Below are 17071 nucleotides of genomic sequence, written 5' to 3'. Positions count from 1 at the left end.
TTCAAAGAAAACACAAGAGTTAATTAAGCGAGCAAAGATCTAAGACTATCAGTAAGATCAACCACTAATTAAAATAATTACTAGCTAAAGGATGATAGCAGGAAATAGACAAATGTGAAAGGAATAAAGAAAAATAGAAGATAAGCTGACGATGCTTTCTTGTTGAAGCTGGCCTGCTGCAGTGCGTGCCTGGCCTGCTCGCTCCACCGTTGGGCCGCCTCCCCCGCGAGCCCAGTTGGCTCCTGGGCCGCCAGCTGGGCTGCTGCACGTGCGCACCGGCGCCCGCAGCGGGAGTAATTATTTTTTCCTACCGATGATGATAGAATCTTGAGTTGGGCTGGGCCCATTTATTAATCATTTGAATAAAATTGACGGGAAGAAGTACAATCCAATCTCCATAACAGATCCACTAATGCAAGTGGAGGTAAAATGGATGACATCATCCATGTGTAGTGGGAGTCAAGCTAAAAAAATCTATAAATCTTGAATCATCCAAAATAAATTCCGATCGCGCCATTGTATTTCTTACAACAAAATCTTCAAAACAAGACCACACTTGACTATGTTTGCATGATATTTTCTAAAAGTATTTTTAATACTAAATAATTAATTCTGGATATGGGGAACAAATATTTAAACAACACGAACAAATAATTATTTTTAAGAACAAAAAATTAATCACAACGAACAAATAATAATGTACAGCGAACAAAATATTAAACATCACAAACATTTAATTGTATAATCTAATAATGAAAAATGAATATCACGAAACAAATGAGTCAACATGTCGGAACAATTTAATCTACATAGCGAACAAATAATTTGCCACTGCGAACAAATGAGTCAACATGCCAGCACAGTTTAATCTACATAGCGAACAAATAATTTGCCACTGCGAACAAATAGTAGATAAGGGAGAACAAATAATAATATGCCACTTGAGTGTCTTAGGAAGACTCAAGTGTTCTTATAGTAACTTTGTAAAAAAAATTAATAGCCTCAAAAAGAAAAGTTTTAAAAAATAAGACAACACTTCAACGAACTACAACTAGTACATAAGGCAGACAAGTTAGTATATAAATTTAATAAATCAGTTTATCACCAACTAATAAGTTGGTAATACAAATAAATCAATATAAACCGACTATGAATTAGTCTTCAATGGAAACAAATAGGTTCACTTCAATTGGACAAGAAATAAAGATGGATAAAATGATTATTAAAATAAAAATTACATCTTGAATAAGCAATACTATATGAGCTATAGAATGATAAAGGAGGAAAGACAAAAGAGAATAAATAATATACATACTAAAAATTGCATGGGAAAAGGAATGAAAATTAAAGTTAGAAGAAAACAAATAGAATTGGTAAATAAACATAAAGAAGAAGGAAAAAAATTCTCTATCTCACTTGCAGTTGCAACATGAAGACTCAGTAAATAAAAAAATCAGGAAAAGAAAAAAATAAACAATAAATTGAAGCCTAGGGTCCACTAGCTACAGCCACGCATCATCCCGCCTTATTGGGCCCTAGGTTCGCAGACCGTTCTGCATGGTTGTATACTTGTATGCATGGACTGTGTGGGGATAATACCTGCAGTAAGTATTAAATGGAATGATGACAAAAAAGAATGTAGGGAGAATAAAAGATAAAATCTAAGAGGAAAAAAAAGAACGAAGAGCAGCGCCATCCCGTTTCAGGCTTCCAGCCCACGAGTCCAAACGCAAAGGCGCCAGCCATCGCACGTATAAGAAAGCAAAGAAATTGTTGGGCCAAACTTTTTATTGGGCCAAATTAGAGCCAGCTATTCTCTTTAGGCGATGGAATGGGCAAATATAGCACGGGCGACATATAGCTTTTCCGGGCGGGGGGGGGGGGGGGGGGGGGGTTGACTTGTCACCCACTGCAGATTTTATGTTACTGGACCTAAACTGGTCCAACAAACTGGCCCGTAGCCTTTATTTTATCCCGAAATAACTTTTAGTTGTTGTAGCAATACAAAAAAATTTGTTCAGAATTTTTTTTTGTTCCGGAACAAAAAGTAGTTATTAGACCTTATGCGATGGTTTGACTGCTAGTAATCCGATCAACTCCTAACATTTGCCGCTCGCCCGGTGCCGCGCCGTCGCACTGGACGCCGCTCTGCCGCCACACAAGCCACCTTGCAGCGCCCGTCGCGCGGACGCGAGTTGCCGCACAGTGGCCCTTCGCGCCTCGAGCTGCACGCTGCACTCCCCTTTACTCAAGCATGCTCAGGTAAAGAACCGAGAAAACGAACACAAGTAAAGGGGAAAAGTCCGAACTTCGATTCAAAAATACTTCCTCAAAACTTGACGAATCTGAATGAAATTTCGGTTACATATGCAGCACCAAAAGATCTAACATATCCAGCAAGAAATTCGCGAAATGGTGAAGTAAAACTTGCGAATCGAAAATCACAAAAAATACTCCGAAAATTATAAAATATGAAAAACACAAAGAATAAGAGGATGAAAAATCACTCAGATCGTAACGCCCGAAGGATAAAAGGAGGTTAGGGCCTCCATTCCGATTAAAATCTCCAACAAATCCTAGAACGAAAATCAAGGGAACATGAAAAATGAGGGGAGGGGAAGAGAGACACATAGGTTAAGGATATAGTATATGGACCGGTATAAGTACACATTCATTTAGGTAAGATACGGAAGACAGGTGTTCCACTAGTCTACTTGCACAACGGCCCCTGTTGGCGCCTACCAACGTCACCACCGGGAAAGCAGCGATGACGCCCGCAGACGCCAATTTGGGGTGGCAGTATTTCATGAACCACGAATAAATCCGCAAGAGCACGGAATACCGCTGTAGCATTTTACCTGGGAGTATACAGGGTGTCATTTATATTTCCGCAGGGAAGGCGGTGAGTGAAGAGATATAGACTAGTTGATGTAGTTTATCTAGATTGGATATTCTCATGCATAAACAGGGGTAAGATATATAACGTGGTAGGAGGTAGTGTGACACACACACAAACTACCCTCTAGATAAATAAATAAAAGAAAAGATAAAAGATGCTCTAGGCCGGGAGCAAGGCAGAAGTTAGAGCTCGAGTCAACTGTGCTAGGCTAGCTATATCTATGTCATCTTATGGTTAGATCGTCAGAGATTAAACTACACAACAGGGAGACCACTATTGAAGCAACGGGAGGAGCCCGTACACCCCGGCGGCTTTATGTACCTCCTACTCTCCATACCGAATGTGGAGGATTACTCGGGCTCGGATAGGGCTGTCACCACCTGCCGACTACCTCTACAAACCGTGGGTATAGTTGACATCCAACAACTCTTAGCTAATCTAGACACCATGTCTACACTAGTAAGCGATACTCTAGTGTCCCGCGGAGCCTTCACCCTCCGGATGGACATACATCACACTAGAGCAAACATACGAATACTGGAGCAGTTGATAAAGTTCTAAGCACGAAATGTTAACCATCTCAAGCACAGGGCGATCATGCAATGCAAGCATTGAATAATAACGCAACCATATCAAGAAGCATATATCCGATAACTCAGAACGTACTTCAAGTAGATATCGGTAACCATATTCTAATTCTATTACAAACAACCGAATATTACAAGAGAGAGCTAGATATGAACCCATATCAGAACTCTCGAGCAACTCCGGCGACTCGATGACTCCTAGACTTCTCCTAAACTCCACTAAGCCTAAAGACTAAGCAAGAGGTGAGTGAGGTGAGGTGTGTGTGTGTGTGTGTCCTATTCTCTACCCTCCCTTGTATTTATAGCAGGGAGCCACGGGGTGAAACCTGTAGAACCAACCTAGGAGACCTATGAGGAGGCGACACGTGGCTTGGATGAGACAGTGGGGCCCATGGGCCAGGTTGGCCGACCGGGTAGGTCGGTCGGCCTGCCCGAGCCTCCAACCGCCTCAGCTTCGTCCAGCAGGATGTCCTGGGCCTCCTTGTCCTAACCCTGTTGGTCTTGGCCTGTCTTGAGTGGTCTGAACTAGGTTCTTGGGCTACACTTGGTCCATTTGAGCCTGAATCGGTGCTCTGATAATTTTTGTGATTTTATGTTGGGCCAAAGTGTGCTTGCAACCTGCATATTAGCTAAAAAACACAACTTGCATTTACTAGAAGGTGAAGTGTGGTTTAGAGACTTTATTGGATAAAGATGCGTGTAAGAAATGCAAACTCTCATGACTTTCTGATCAAGTTGACGCCTGAAAATGGTCGTTAGTGAGCGTCAACAAGATCCCCCAAGCTGTCTTTTGCTCATCCCGAGCAAAGTAGGTCAAATTAGGTTGTTGATCAGAAAATCACTTTGACTCGTACCTTACCTGTCATGTCAGAGTCTGAAGCAAAGATATTCATCTTTAAGCCTAAATAAGTTGGCTATCATACCTTTGCACAAGTACCTTCCTCCTTCATGGGGCTTCTTAGCTGTTTCCTTGTCTTTGGCTGTTGAGAGTTAGAACGGTGCATAGAGTAGTACTTGCTTGCTCATAGATCTGCAATCCATCGGGAGATACTTTTTGAAAGATTTTTTGAAAACATGGCAAAGTTCCCAGGATGACTCTCTCGAGGCACTCAACTTTTATTATCCTCACCAGGGCAGTATCTGCCTTCGGTCTTTCCTACTGCTAAAAAGCCTTTGTGGAGCTCAAGGTAGGATAAGAACTGGGCATACTTGCATTCCATAAATTGTAAAGTCAAAGAGAGGATCCATAGAGAAACAAGTCATGCAATATAGATCAAAAGGTGTAAGTGTATGAGTTGATGGATGGATGGATGTGGCTTACTCCTTAAGGCAATGGTTTTCTCTCTCGAATCATCCCTGTTTTTTTTGAGACATGGCTACCCCTTTCTCTTTTTTTTATGGGTCATGCTTCTTTGGCATGCCATCTTTTCTCTTTTTGGGGCAACCATAATATGACTTTATTCTATTTCAGGGATGTTCTATGAGAGAGATCACCAAAACTTAGATCATTTATTAATGGAAGATGAATGGATGGTGGTGCTCAATTCCCATTGTAGGAATGTAGCTAAAAGATGGGACGTGTATGTGCTTATGATCGAGAAAGCATGAAATGCATCTCACTAGGGTCACACAATTTGACAAAACTTATAGAATGTCAAGCAGCACATGTGTACAGTTTTTTAGGGAATATGACATATGGCTCTAGTAGGACTTTGCTTATCACTGGGAACTTGCCTTTTTAGATTTTCGAAAACAACTCCAGATTTCAAGCATCACTAGAACAAACTTGTACAGCTTTATTTACCATATCTAGACTCACAACAACTTAGACTTGGATCAAGCATATGCAACCCATGGAACTTTCCGATTCATTGGCAAGGTATTTACATAACCAACAGATTTAAACTCAAGAGAACTCTCATTTTCGAACTAGGCATAACAGACATGGTAGAGCAAAGCAAAACTCATCCTTTCAACTTATCATAAGGAGTTAAAACATTCTTACCGCGCATGATAAAAAAGAGAAATAAAGCAATAAATATTTATTTTGTTTTGAAAGTTTTTATCAAATATTATTCAAAAGCAAGTAAAGGGATACAGTTGACTTAGGGGAGGGAACCTCCCCCAAGCTAGCTCTTGGTTTAGGGTCCGAAAAGCAGGATCTTTCTCCATACCTGATGAGGTTGAGGTCGTTTCGTCCGTACCTGGAGAAGTAGTAGCGGTCGATGACATCTTATTTTTCTTGCACCATTTCTTCTTGTTCTTCTTTGACGGCGTAGACGGCGCAGGAATAGGATCCTCGGATGTAGGATAGACAATCTCCAGATCTTCCCATACTGTATTAGTGATGAAGTCAGGGGTCTTCTAGTCGTCTTCCACTGGCTCGGTTGGGGGAGTATGAATCTCCCAATCCTCCCAAGGTAGCTTGGAACGGGAGTGATAATCTTGATCATCCCAACCGAGTTCTGCCCATAACCCCTATTTCTTGCTATCCTCATGAATCAGGAATACCTCCCTTCTGTTTTGAAACTTGAATTTCATGGTCTTTCCCATGATGCGGAGGCTGATTCTTCCTGTCCCTACATCAATTCTGGCGTTTGTATCCTTGACGAACGGGCGCCCAAGTATGAGCAGGATCCCAAGATCTCCTTCCATATCAAGGACTACGAAGTCCACTAATATGTAGGTATTCTTGACTTTCACCATAAGCCTTTCCACAACTCCTTCGGGATATCTCACCGTGGAATCCACCAGCTGAATACACATAGTGGTAGGGGAAATAGATGGATAGCCTAACTTTTCGAACGTTACTCTGGGCATGATGTTGACGCTGGCTCTGAGGTCACACAGGGCATGATCAAACTCACAATCGAAGATTGAATAACTGATCACTGGGGTTCCAGGATCTTCTCGTACTGTAGCTACTAACTCGCCCCACGCACCTCTTCCTGGGCATGTGAGCTTCTCTACATAGCTGAGGGGTGTCCTGCTAAGTGGCTCCTTCCACATAACATTTATGACATTGATGCTCTCTAGAGTTGATTCGGGTTGCCCCAGAATCTTCCCTAGTTCAGCAGCAGGTGTAGCAGCAGCTAGCTGAGCCAATTGAGTTTCTGTCGCCTTATTGAAACTCATCTGGTTCTTCATGGCGGTGAAGAATCCGTCCATCTTGGCATGGATGGTCTCCATAGATTTGTCTGTAGCGGCCAACTTCTTCTGAAGGGACTCATTGATCTTCGCTTGGCCGTAGACAAGATCTCTCAAGGTAGGTTGGTTAGGATTGAAAGAATTTGAATTTCCATTACCTCCTTGATAGTATGGGCGTGGTTGATTCCACCCCTGACCTCCTTGTGGACAAAACCCATTGTTGCCATTGAGAAATAAAGCTTCCTCTTGGGTTTCTGGGCAGTTGTCGCCCGAATGTCCAACATTCCCACAGGCCTCGCACGTCATGCGAGTTTTCAAGGCTTGAAGTATTTGTATTTGAGGCTTATCTTGGGAATAATCCTCAAATTTCTTGAGGAGATCAATCTTCATAGCGAGCATGTCAGCCTCCTTGACGGAGTGCATGCCTCGCTGGCGTGGTTGGACGCGATCATCGCTCCAACCTTGGTTGGAAACCATCTTCTCGATTAAAGATGTAGCTCTTTCAATGGTTAGCGAGAAGAAAGCTCCACCCGCAGTGGCATCCACATGATCACGGGATGACTGCATCAACCCGTTGTAGAAGTTCTGAAGAATGAGCCAATTGTCCATTCCATGGTGCGGACATGCTAGAATGTAATCCTGAAGTCTCTCCCAAGTTTCAGAAATTGATTCATTTGATGCATGCTGGAAGTTCAAAATCCGACCACGAAGAGCATTAGTTTTGCCTGTTGGGAAGAACTTCAAGAGGAACGCCTTGGCACATTTGTCCCAAGTGTCCACAACAGCCTTGTTAGCATAAAACCATTGCTTCGCTCTCCCCAAGAGAGAGAACGGAAACAGACAGAGCCGGATTGCATCTTGCGATACACTCTTGATAACAAAAGTACTGCAGAGCTCCAGGAACTACTGGAGATGAGCGCTGGCATCCTCATTGGCCTTGCCACAGAAAGGGCTGGCCTACACCATCGTAATAAGACCCGTCTTGATATCAAAATTTTCTCCTCCGGTGTTAACCTTGGGCCCGGTAGGGACCTGGTTAGTAGACGGAGCAGAGTAATCACGGAGTGTCTACTGAGCCATAGCTTGAGAAGCTGACAATGATGCAATAACTAGTTCGGCCGCCGAGAGTGGTCTCCGAGGTGATACGAGACCAGCTCGCGTTTTCCTCAAAAGTGACTCTGGATCGGAATGAAAGTTTTGCGGCAAGTCGAAACCGGTCATACACTACCCTGTTTTCATATCAACGAAGACAAGAAAACAAAGCCAAGTTAGCCTGTTTAGCAAGAGAATACCAATTTCGAATTTCTTCATAACTTTGTCTATATACTTCAATCTATGCCTTCCCCGGCAATGGCGCCAAAAATACTTGTTGGCGCCTACCAACGTAACCACTGGGAAAGTAGCGATGACGCCCACATACGCTAATTTGGGGTGGCAGTATTTCATGAACCACGAAGAAAATCCGCAAACGCACGGAATAGCACTGTAGCATTTTACCCGGGAGAATACCGGAGTGTCATTTATATTTCCGCAGGGAAGGCGGTGAGTGTAGAGATATAGACTAGTTGATGAACTTTATCTAGATTGGATATTCTCATGCATAAATAGGGGTAAGATATATAACATGGTAGGAGGTAGTGTGACACACACAAAAACTACCCTCTAGATAAATAAATAAAAGAAAAGATAAAAGATGCTCTAGACTGGGAGCAAGGCAGAAGTTCGAGCTCGAGTCAACTGTGCTAGGCTAGCTATATCTATGCCATCTTATGGTTAGATCGTTAGAGATTAAACTACACAACAGGGAGACCGCTATCGAAGCAACGGGAGGAGCCCGTACACCCCAGCGGCTTTATGTACCTTCTACCCCCCATACCGAACATGGAGGATTACTCGGGCTCGGACAAGGCTGTCACCACCTGCCGGCTACCTCTACAAACCGTGGGTATAGTTGACATCCAGCAAATCTTAGCTAATCTAGACACCATGTCTACACTAGTAAGCGATACTCTAGTGTCCCGCACGGAGCCCCCACCCTCCGGATGGACAGACATCACACTATAGCAAATATACGAATACTGGAGCAGTTGATAGAGTTCTAAGCATGATATGTTAACCATCTCAAGCACAGGGCGATCATGCAATGCAAGCATTGAACAATAACGCAACCATATCAAGAAGCATATATCCGATAACTCAGAACATACTTCAAGTAGAAATCGGTAACCATAGTCTAATTCTATTTCAAACAACCGAATATTACAAGAGAGAGCTAGAGGTGAACCCAAACCAGAACTCTCGAGCAACTCCGGCGACTCGATGATTCCTAGACTTCTCCTAAACTCGACTAAGCCTAAAGACTAAGCAAGAGGTGAGTGAGGTGAGGTGTGTGTGTGTCCTATTCTCTACCCCCCTTGTATTTATAGCAGGGAGCCACGGGGTGAAACCTGCAGAACTGACCTAGGGGACCTATGAGGAGACGACACGTGGCATGGATGAGGCGGTGGGGCCCACGGGCCAGGTCAGTCGACCAGGTAGGTCGGTTGGCTTGCCCGAGGCTCCAATAGCCCCCAGCTTTGTCCAGCAGGTTGTTCTGGGCCTCCTTGTCCTAACCCCGTTGGTCTTGGCCTGTCTTGATTGGTCTGAACTGGGTTCTTGGGCTACACTTGGTCCATTAGAGCCTGAATTGGTGTTATGATAATTTCTATGATTTTATGTCGAGCCAAAGTGTGCTTGCAACCTGCATATTAGCTCAAATACACAACTTGCATTTTCTAGAAGATGAAGTGTGGTTTAGGGACTTTATTGGATAAAAATGTGTATAAGAAAGGCAAACTCTCTTGATTTTCTGATCAAGTTGACGTCTGAAAATGGTCATTAGTGAGCGTCAACAGCCCTTAAAAATAACAAAATTACACTAAGGTCCCTAGTACCTCTACAAACTGCGTCCTCTGGAATCCCCTGCCACCGGCCATCGCCGGAGGCCACCAGAAGCAGTCGCCACCTTCCCCAGGTCGGGAGGAGCTCCATGGCCGCACTGCTTTGAGAAGAACCGCAGTGGAAAAAGCAAACTCTAAAGCTCCATCGGTTGGGGGCCCGCCCCAAGCTCCGACGACCCTAGACCAAGGCTCAACGTCGACGATCATTGCCGTCGAGGGAAGTGTTGAGAGCCAAAATTGGCACCTGCAGAGGTCGACCGGTTAGACGAGTCTAATCTAAGCAGTCCGGGTAGAGTTAGGGTTTTTGTTAAGAGTCTTTTTGTAATCCTACTCGTGAACGGGTACGTCTTCCCTGGCCTATAAATATAAAGGATAAGTCCGATTGAGGTTATTCCCAATCGAATCAATCAAAATATCGCATTACTTTTTGTCTCTCTGTCCTTAGCTTTTTCCAAACCCTAAGTGCCTTCTTCTCTCGTCTCTAGTGCGTTTGAAGACATTTTGAGTGGCCTGCCGATCTCAGTGGAACCCTAGCATGACGACCTCTGACGGGGTCCCTCTCGAGCTCGCCATTCTAGGCATTTGTGAAGCCCTGCCTTCACTGGTCAGACCGGTCGGTGGAACCGGTCTGCCCAGAGCTTTGCTGGTCGTGCGTTATAGTGCATTCAAGTGTGTTTGGCGTGACTCTGTGTCAACACACTTTTTGGCGACTCCACTAGGGAAGAGATTAATCTGGTTTTAAAACCGATCTAAGCCAAATCTCCAAGAAGATGGGATCTCATGGTGAAATCAGCACCGATGATGTCATCAAGGCAACCATGGAGAAGCTAACCGAAGACGAGCGCCGGGCCTACCTCATTGCTGAAGAACACTTGAAGGAGCAATTCCTTCAAGGCCTCAAGAAGGAGTGTGGAGGCCTTTTCAAGAGGGTCAGGGAGTTTGTGATGCCATCTTTCAAGCTGAACAATGACAAGGTTGAGGTTCTTCCCAATGATCCCTCTGAATTAGTTAAGCAATTCTCTCTCATGGTCGATAAGAAAATATCTGATGCACAAGTAGCCGTGGGAGAGACTTTTGTGGGTATTAACGATGAAATAGCGGCGTTGAAAAAAGGCAAAAGTGTCGAGGATGGCACTTATTCTCCAGATCAGAATTAGGCCAGTGCATCTGCTAGCCCAGAACACTTTTATGGGATGCCGCCAAACTCATTTTTAGGACAAAGGCCACCACCACCGTCTGTCCACGCGCCATCGGTCAGACCGGTCCAGGCGACCGATCAGATTGGTCCAGGTGACTGGTCAGACCGGTCCAGGTGGTCAGACTGGTGCAATGGTGCAGAATCCACCATCCCCTACACCACTTGCCCCTATTCCTAGTTCGGCCGCCCCTAGCCGAACTGGTGAGATGGTACCGTACACCCCACCCCACACTGCAGTATAATAGGGATCTGGACCCCAACGGGGACCAATTCCTAATTCTACCATGGCTTACACTGGTCCTAGTGCACAACGTGTCTCATCCTCTTTACATGCTTCGACCAGTAGTAATTACCAAGCTGATTTCTCTATGTTCAAAGAGGATCTGGCATGGGGTGCTTAAGACTAAACTTGGGATTGATATGGGTAGTTCATGTCTTTATCAAAAACCATACCCTCCTGAGTTTGATTTTGTTTCTTATCCTATTGGTTGGCGTATTCCTAAGTTTGTTAAATTTAATGATGATGATTCTCGCACAACTTGGGAACATGTTAGCCAATATATTTTGCAATTGGGAGAAGCGGGTTTTAATGATGATTTACGGGTTTGTTTATTTTCTCTATCATTAACCGGGACCGCTTTGTCTTGGTTTTCTTCGCTTGCCACGGGTTCAATTTTAAATTGGAATCAATTAGAGCGCAAATTTCATGATCACTTCTTTAGTGGAGAAACCGAAGTTAGATTATTGGACTTGACATCGATTAAGGAAAACCGAGATGAATCGGTTTTAAATTACTTTTAGAGGTTTAAAGCCATGAAAAAACGATGCTTTAATTTGTCACTTTCTGAAAAGGACTTAGCGGATTTGGCGTACAACGGTTTGCATTCTTACTTGAAAGAGAAACTTGAGGGCTTTGATTTTATTACGGTTAATCATTTGCAAATGCGAGCCATTGGTGTGGAGTTCAAGTTTAAGAACTCAAAAGATTCTTTTAAACCCCATCAGTCCAACACACATGTTGTTGAAAATGATTCGGATTGTTCGGACGATGAGGAAAAGGGAGTGTATGTCGCTAAGTTTGTTTGGCCATCAAAGGACAAAGCATCTACATGTCCTTTGCTTAAGCTGATTCAAAAGAATCGGCAGAATGAGATGAAATTTACTTTTGATTTTTCTAAATGTGATAGAATTTTTAATGAATTGCTTAAACATGGAAACATCCGTTTGTCTCATGCTATACTATGGCTGGAGGAACTAAAAAGGCATGCATATTGTAAGTGGCATAATTCTTTTTCGCATGCAACTAATGATTGTAATGTTTTCCATCGGTAGATCCAATAGGCTATAGATGAAAGACGATTGGTACTTTCTGATATGCAAGTGGACAAGACTCCCTTCCCTGTTTACACTTTGCAGCTGAAAAATCCAAAAGTCCTCCTTCGGCCGGATCAAGCCGAAGGAGCTAAAGGGAAAGATGTTGTGATTGGTGACCCAAGGCCGATGAATGGTAATGACAAGATTCTGGCCAGGGAAGTTGTTGTGCAGAAAACTCCTGATGGGAAATCAATGCTGAAGATCACTGTTAATGTCCCTAAGACTAGGGGGCAAGGAGATTCTATTAGTTAGCCTGCTGTCCAGGCGCGACCGGTCAGACCGGTGCCACCAACCGGTCAGACCGGATCCAACAACCGGTTAGACCGGTCCAGAGTTCAGCCCCGAACTTTCAAGCCAAAGTGTCCGGAATAGGGTACTTAGAAGAAAAACACACCAAAGATGCAGGGTCGAATTGTAAATCAGGGACTTACCTTTGGACAGCTGCTGAACAAGTACACGAAGGCCGTTCAACGAGATCGGCCATTAAAGAAGAGACCACGCTCACCACCGCGTCAAGGCAATGCTTCACCTCCAAGAAGAGAATTCAGCAGGCGCAGCGGTGATTTTCCACAGTTTCCTCCGCAACAAATATATACTATGCCATGGGCTCAACCGGCATCAAATGTTGTTAATCCGGTGTGGGAGCATGAGGTAATTTGGCTTCAGTGCTTTCCAATACCATATCCACCACCGTATCAAAGGGAAGAAGGGTTCAGAATGCCAGTACATGACCGATTAGGGCCACGCAAATCTGGTCCAGCACCGCAGGCTCGACCGGTCAGGCCAGTCCCAGAGATCGGTGCAATTGTTTCTCCGTGGTTGGAATACCGTGTGAAGGAGAGGAAGCTAGAAGTACAATCAAATGCTGACTCAAAGAAGCCTAAAGCCTATGCTGTTGTTCAAATCGGCGAGATAATGGTGGTTGTACAAGATAAAGATAAAGAGCCGATGGTGTTTGGCAAATCGGCTACTCCTCTCGCTCAAGAACCATTCACGGCCAATAACCATGAGGTCGGTAGCAGCAAGATAGTAGACAAGTGCCATCAACCTTGTTGGTGTCCAGAGGGGTTGACACATACGTAGAAAAGGAAGCTGCAACGGCTTCGCAATAAAGAGAAGAGTGAGCAGGAGGCAGAGAAGACGAGAGATGAATACTTCAACAAGTACAGACCCATGATCCCTAAAGGCAAGGCGTGGCAAGTCAAGATCAGCCAACAGCAGGACTGGTCGGATCGACCCCGGTGACCAGAACACCCGACTAGTCAGACCGGTCTGAGCAACCGGTCAAACCGGTCGAGTCCAGTGCAGACTGCCCAGCCGGATCAGCAATGCCTGTTTCGGCTTCTCGCGTTGATGAAGTGCCACCAGCTCCTCCAGCAAAGGAGGATGAGGAATTGGTGGATTATGAAGCATCTCCGGAGGGCAGCAATTTGGAAATTGATGTGGTGCATATGTCTTCGGATTACTTCATAGTTCCCGAAGAAGAGGTGGCTCATCTTCAGTTTGGGCCTCGTGATGCTGTGTTTCAGAAGCCCAAGGAATCGGATAACCATTTGAGGGCTCTTTACATGAGGGGGCATGTTAATGGGAAACCGATTTCTCACATGCTTGTGGATGGTGGGACTATTGTAAATCTTATGACCTACTCATTGTACAAGAGGCTTGGCGGGAAGGACGAGGAGTTGATCAAGACGAACATGATGGTCAAAGGCATGGGTGGAGGTGATCCATTGGTGCTAAAGGGGTTGCTTCTATAGAGTTGACCATTGGAAGCATGACGCTCTCCACATCTTTCTTCGTTTCCAAGGTGCAAGGTAATTTCAGTTTAATACTTGGGCGTGATTGGATTCATGCCAATCAATGTGTTCCATCTACTTTGCATCAGTTTCTTATCTAGTGGATCGATGATGAGGTTGAAGTAGTGCATGGTGACACTTCATCTTTCATTGCTACCGCCGATTCCAATTCCATTGGTGCCAATGACAACATCAAGTGCTTATCGGGCTTGGATCTATCCGATTATGAGCTTATCAGTTGCATGAAGGATGGCTTCATTCTTGCTACTCTAAAGCCGATAGAGAATCGGCTAAATCATTTAATATAATCATGATGAGTTAAGCAGGTGTCTTAGGACGGGGAGTTGTTCAAGACAAACATGACGGTCAGCGGCGTGGGTGGAGGTAATCCCATTGGTGCCAAGGGGGTTGCTTCCATGGAATTGACCGTTGGAAGCAAGTCGCTCGCCACAACTTTCTTCATTTCGGAAGTGTTATCGCCATAAATTAACAGGTTAATTAATGGGCCGCGAGTGAGTTGGGCTTAATGAAGAAATTGAAGGAGGCTTGCGAATCGGCTCCTGCGAGAGCATTTGGGCCATGTATCCTTAGATTTAGTTCAGTTTGAGTTAGAGATAGAGTCCGATATGGACACGTTAGTTTAGATTGTTTTCCAAGTCTCCGGACTATAAATATGTACCCTAAGATATTTGTAAAGGAGGACGTCATCACGTTTCGCAAACAACAACTCTCGGCGCACCGCCACCCCTAATTCTAGGGTTTCATCCAAGTAAGCGCCATGCTGCCCTGATCGCTTCTTGCGATCAGGGCAGCGTTGTACTTGCTTTTACCTTGGTATTACTCGTACTGAAGCATTTTTGGATGCGAGTAGTGCTAGTTATCCTGATATTCATAGCATGGCTTTTAGTAAATCTATCATGCTTTGGTTGTTTATCATCTACGAATATCATGTTATTTCTGTGCAGTCACGTTTTAATCTTATGCTAATTCTCATTGCATAGAATTAGTTGCACGGAGACAACACACTGCTTCTTTTCTATCTAGTAGATCTAATTTGTTATGGTTTGTTCTTATACTTAAGAATTGGTGTAATATCTGCTAGTTTAGGCCTTGCAAACGGGTTGGACGATCCGGCGACATATTAGATGCTTTGCCTTAGTCTTAACAGGGAATTGATCCGGGAATCGGCTTTCGCTTATTCTTAGGCCTCTATTCTGGTTAAGGTTTGGTTTTTTATTATGCTCGCTAGGCCTAACTACGTGTAGGATGTTCCGATCTAGCAGTGAAGATTTTACCGTCGTGGATTAGATTAGCTAGATTCAATTGAAGCAGCTTTACAGTTATTTACTTTATCCATTATCATCTGGATATGTAGATCCAATCTGACACCGGGACTAGATCGGCTCTTTAAAGCCGATGCAAGAGTCATCCCGGGGAGCCGACCACGGCTCGGACTAATGTTTACACGTGTTTGTGTATGCAGGCAAATTGTTGCAAGCACGTCCGCACCTTCCTGATCAGGTATAGGTCAGGTGGCATGCCCTGCGTCTTAGAAAGCCGCGGCGTGTGCCAGGATTGCGGGCCGTTGACGAGGGAGCAGTGCCTGCCAGCGCCCCGGCAACCTCCCAGCTCTTCGTGTTGCCTGTTGCTACTCGCCGGTGGTTTTGACAGACAACACATTCTGGCACACCCCGTGGGACACTCATCAGCAACAACGCCCGCCGCAGAGATGACAGGACCTCAGGACCAAGCACCGATTCTGCCGGTCACCAAACTTGTCACGTATGAAGAGCTGACTCTAGAACACAAGCAAAAATACGATGAGGTCAAAGCTCAGTTCGAAGCCGATCTCATCGGCTCTTTCAAGAGGACCCGCAACCACGGCATCAGGTGGAAGGGGTTCTCACCCGAAGGCGCTCTCGACAACGTTGACCTGTCCGTACCATCAGAGGAGCGCACCAGAGCCCTGCGCCAGGAGATGAACTACATGGTGGCTCACACGCTTCATCGGCACTCGGAAAGCCTGGTGAATGAGCTCGAGCGTGTGGCACATCGTGTCGTCCAGGAGGTGATCAAGAACCAGTACTCCTCATCAGGACCAATCCTGGGGAGTCACAGGGGAGAAGCCTTGCTCCACTCTATGCCACCAGTATCGTACTCGCTCACGGCCCCAGGACTGCAAGGTTCACCGACCAACGTCGTCTACAAGATCGGCGGTGACCCTGGAAAAGGCCACTTCCTGAGCGAGCCTCCTAAGGAGATTCCGCACGACTACACGTGCGTGTACATACCTGATAACATCAACCCAACGCGCGCGGGATAGCTGACGAATACGGGAGCTTCAGGGATAGATGCGGAGAAGCAGGCATGGCTAGCGAAGTACGCTACCGGGCCGAGTGCTGAGCCCTCGGCCCCAGGAGTTCTGAGTGTGGAGCAGGTCGGTGAAATATTAAGGGACCAGTTCGGCATCCTGCCCAAGAGAAAGGCGTTCGGCTATTCTATTCTGTATCCAAGTGATTATGACTTGATCCCGTTGCCACCCAAGTATCGGCTCCCGGAGTTCACCAAGTTCAACGGGTCAGAAGGGGCCAGCTCTATCAAGAATGTGAGCCGATACCTAACACAGCTCAGGATGATCTCAGTGTCGGATCCTCTAAGGGTCCACTTCTTCTCCCAGTCTCTCATGGGTTCAGCCTTTGGGTGGTATACGTCACTACCCCCAGATTCGATCCGGACTTGGAGGCAACTGGAAGATCAGTTCCACACCCAGTATCACTCAGAGGCTGCTGAAGCCGGGATTGCCGACCTCGCCCAGGTCAAGCAAAAGTGAGGGGAAAGTGTGTCGGAGTACGTGCAGTGCTTTAGAGAAGTTAAGAATCGATGCTACTCATCACGCATCACAGAGAAGGAGGCAGTTGATTTGGCAGTTTTGGGGCTCGCTAAGCTGATCATGGATCTGGCTTTTCAGTTGGAATTCACTTCTCTAGCGCACATGGTGCAGAAGCTCACGGTGTATGAACACTATCACCCTGATCTGTACCAGGAAAGATTCAAGTGCCATGTGAATGTGGCCCAAGCAGATGATTCTGATGATTCTAGCGGGGAACAAGAAGTGGCTGTGGCAGAATGGA

At 45.2% G+C, this 17071-nt stretch overlaps 1 non-coding gene across 1 annotated transcript; it reads left to right on the top strand.

Moving 5' to 3' along the window:
- Positions 1–7240: 7240 nt before the first annotated feature.
- On the top strand, positions 7241–7347 carry LOC120653025. Its single transcript, XR_005666723.1, has one exon. It is a non-coding gene; the product is annotated as a small nucleolar RNA R71 (small nucleolar RNA).
- Positions 7348–17071: the final 9724 nt, after the last annotated feature.

The sequence above is a fragment of the Panicum virgatum genome, chromosome 9K (assembly GCF_016808335.1).
Source record: "Panicum virgatum strain AP13 chromosome 9K, P.virgatum_v5, whole genome shotgun sequence".
NCBI lineage: Eukaryota > Viridiplantae > Streptophyta > Magnoliopsida > Poales > Poaceae > Panicum > Panicum virgatum.
The sequence above is the reverse complement of the archived record's forward strand: the minus strand, read 5'-3'. Positions and strand labels throughout refer to the sequence as shown.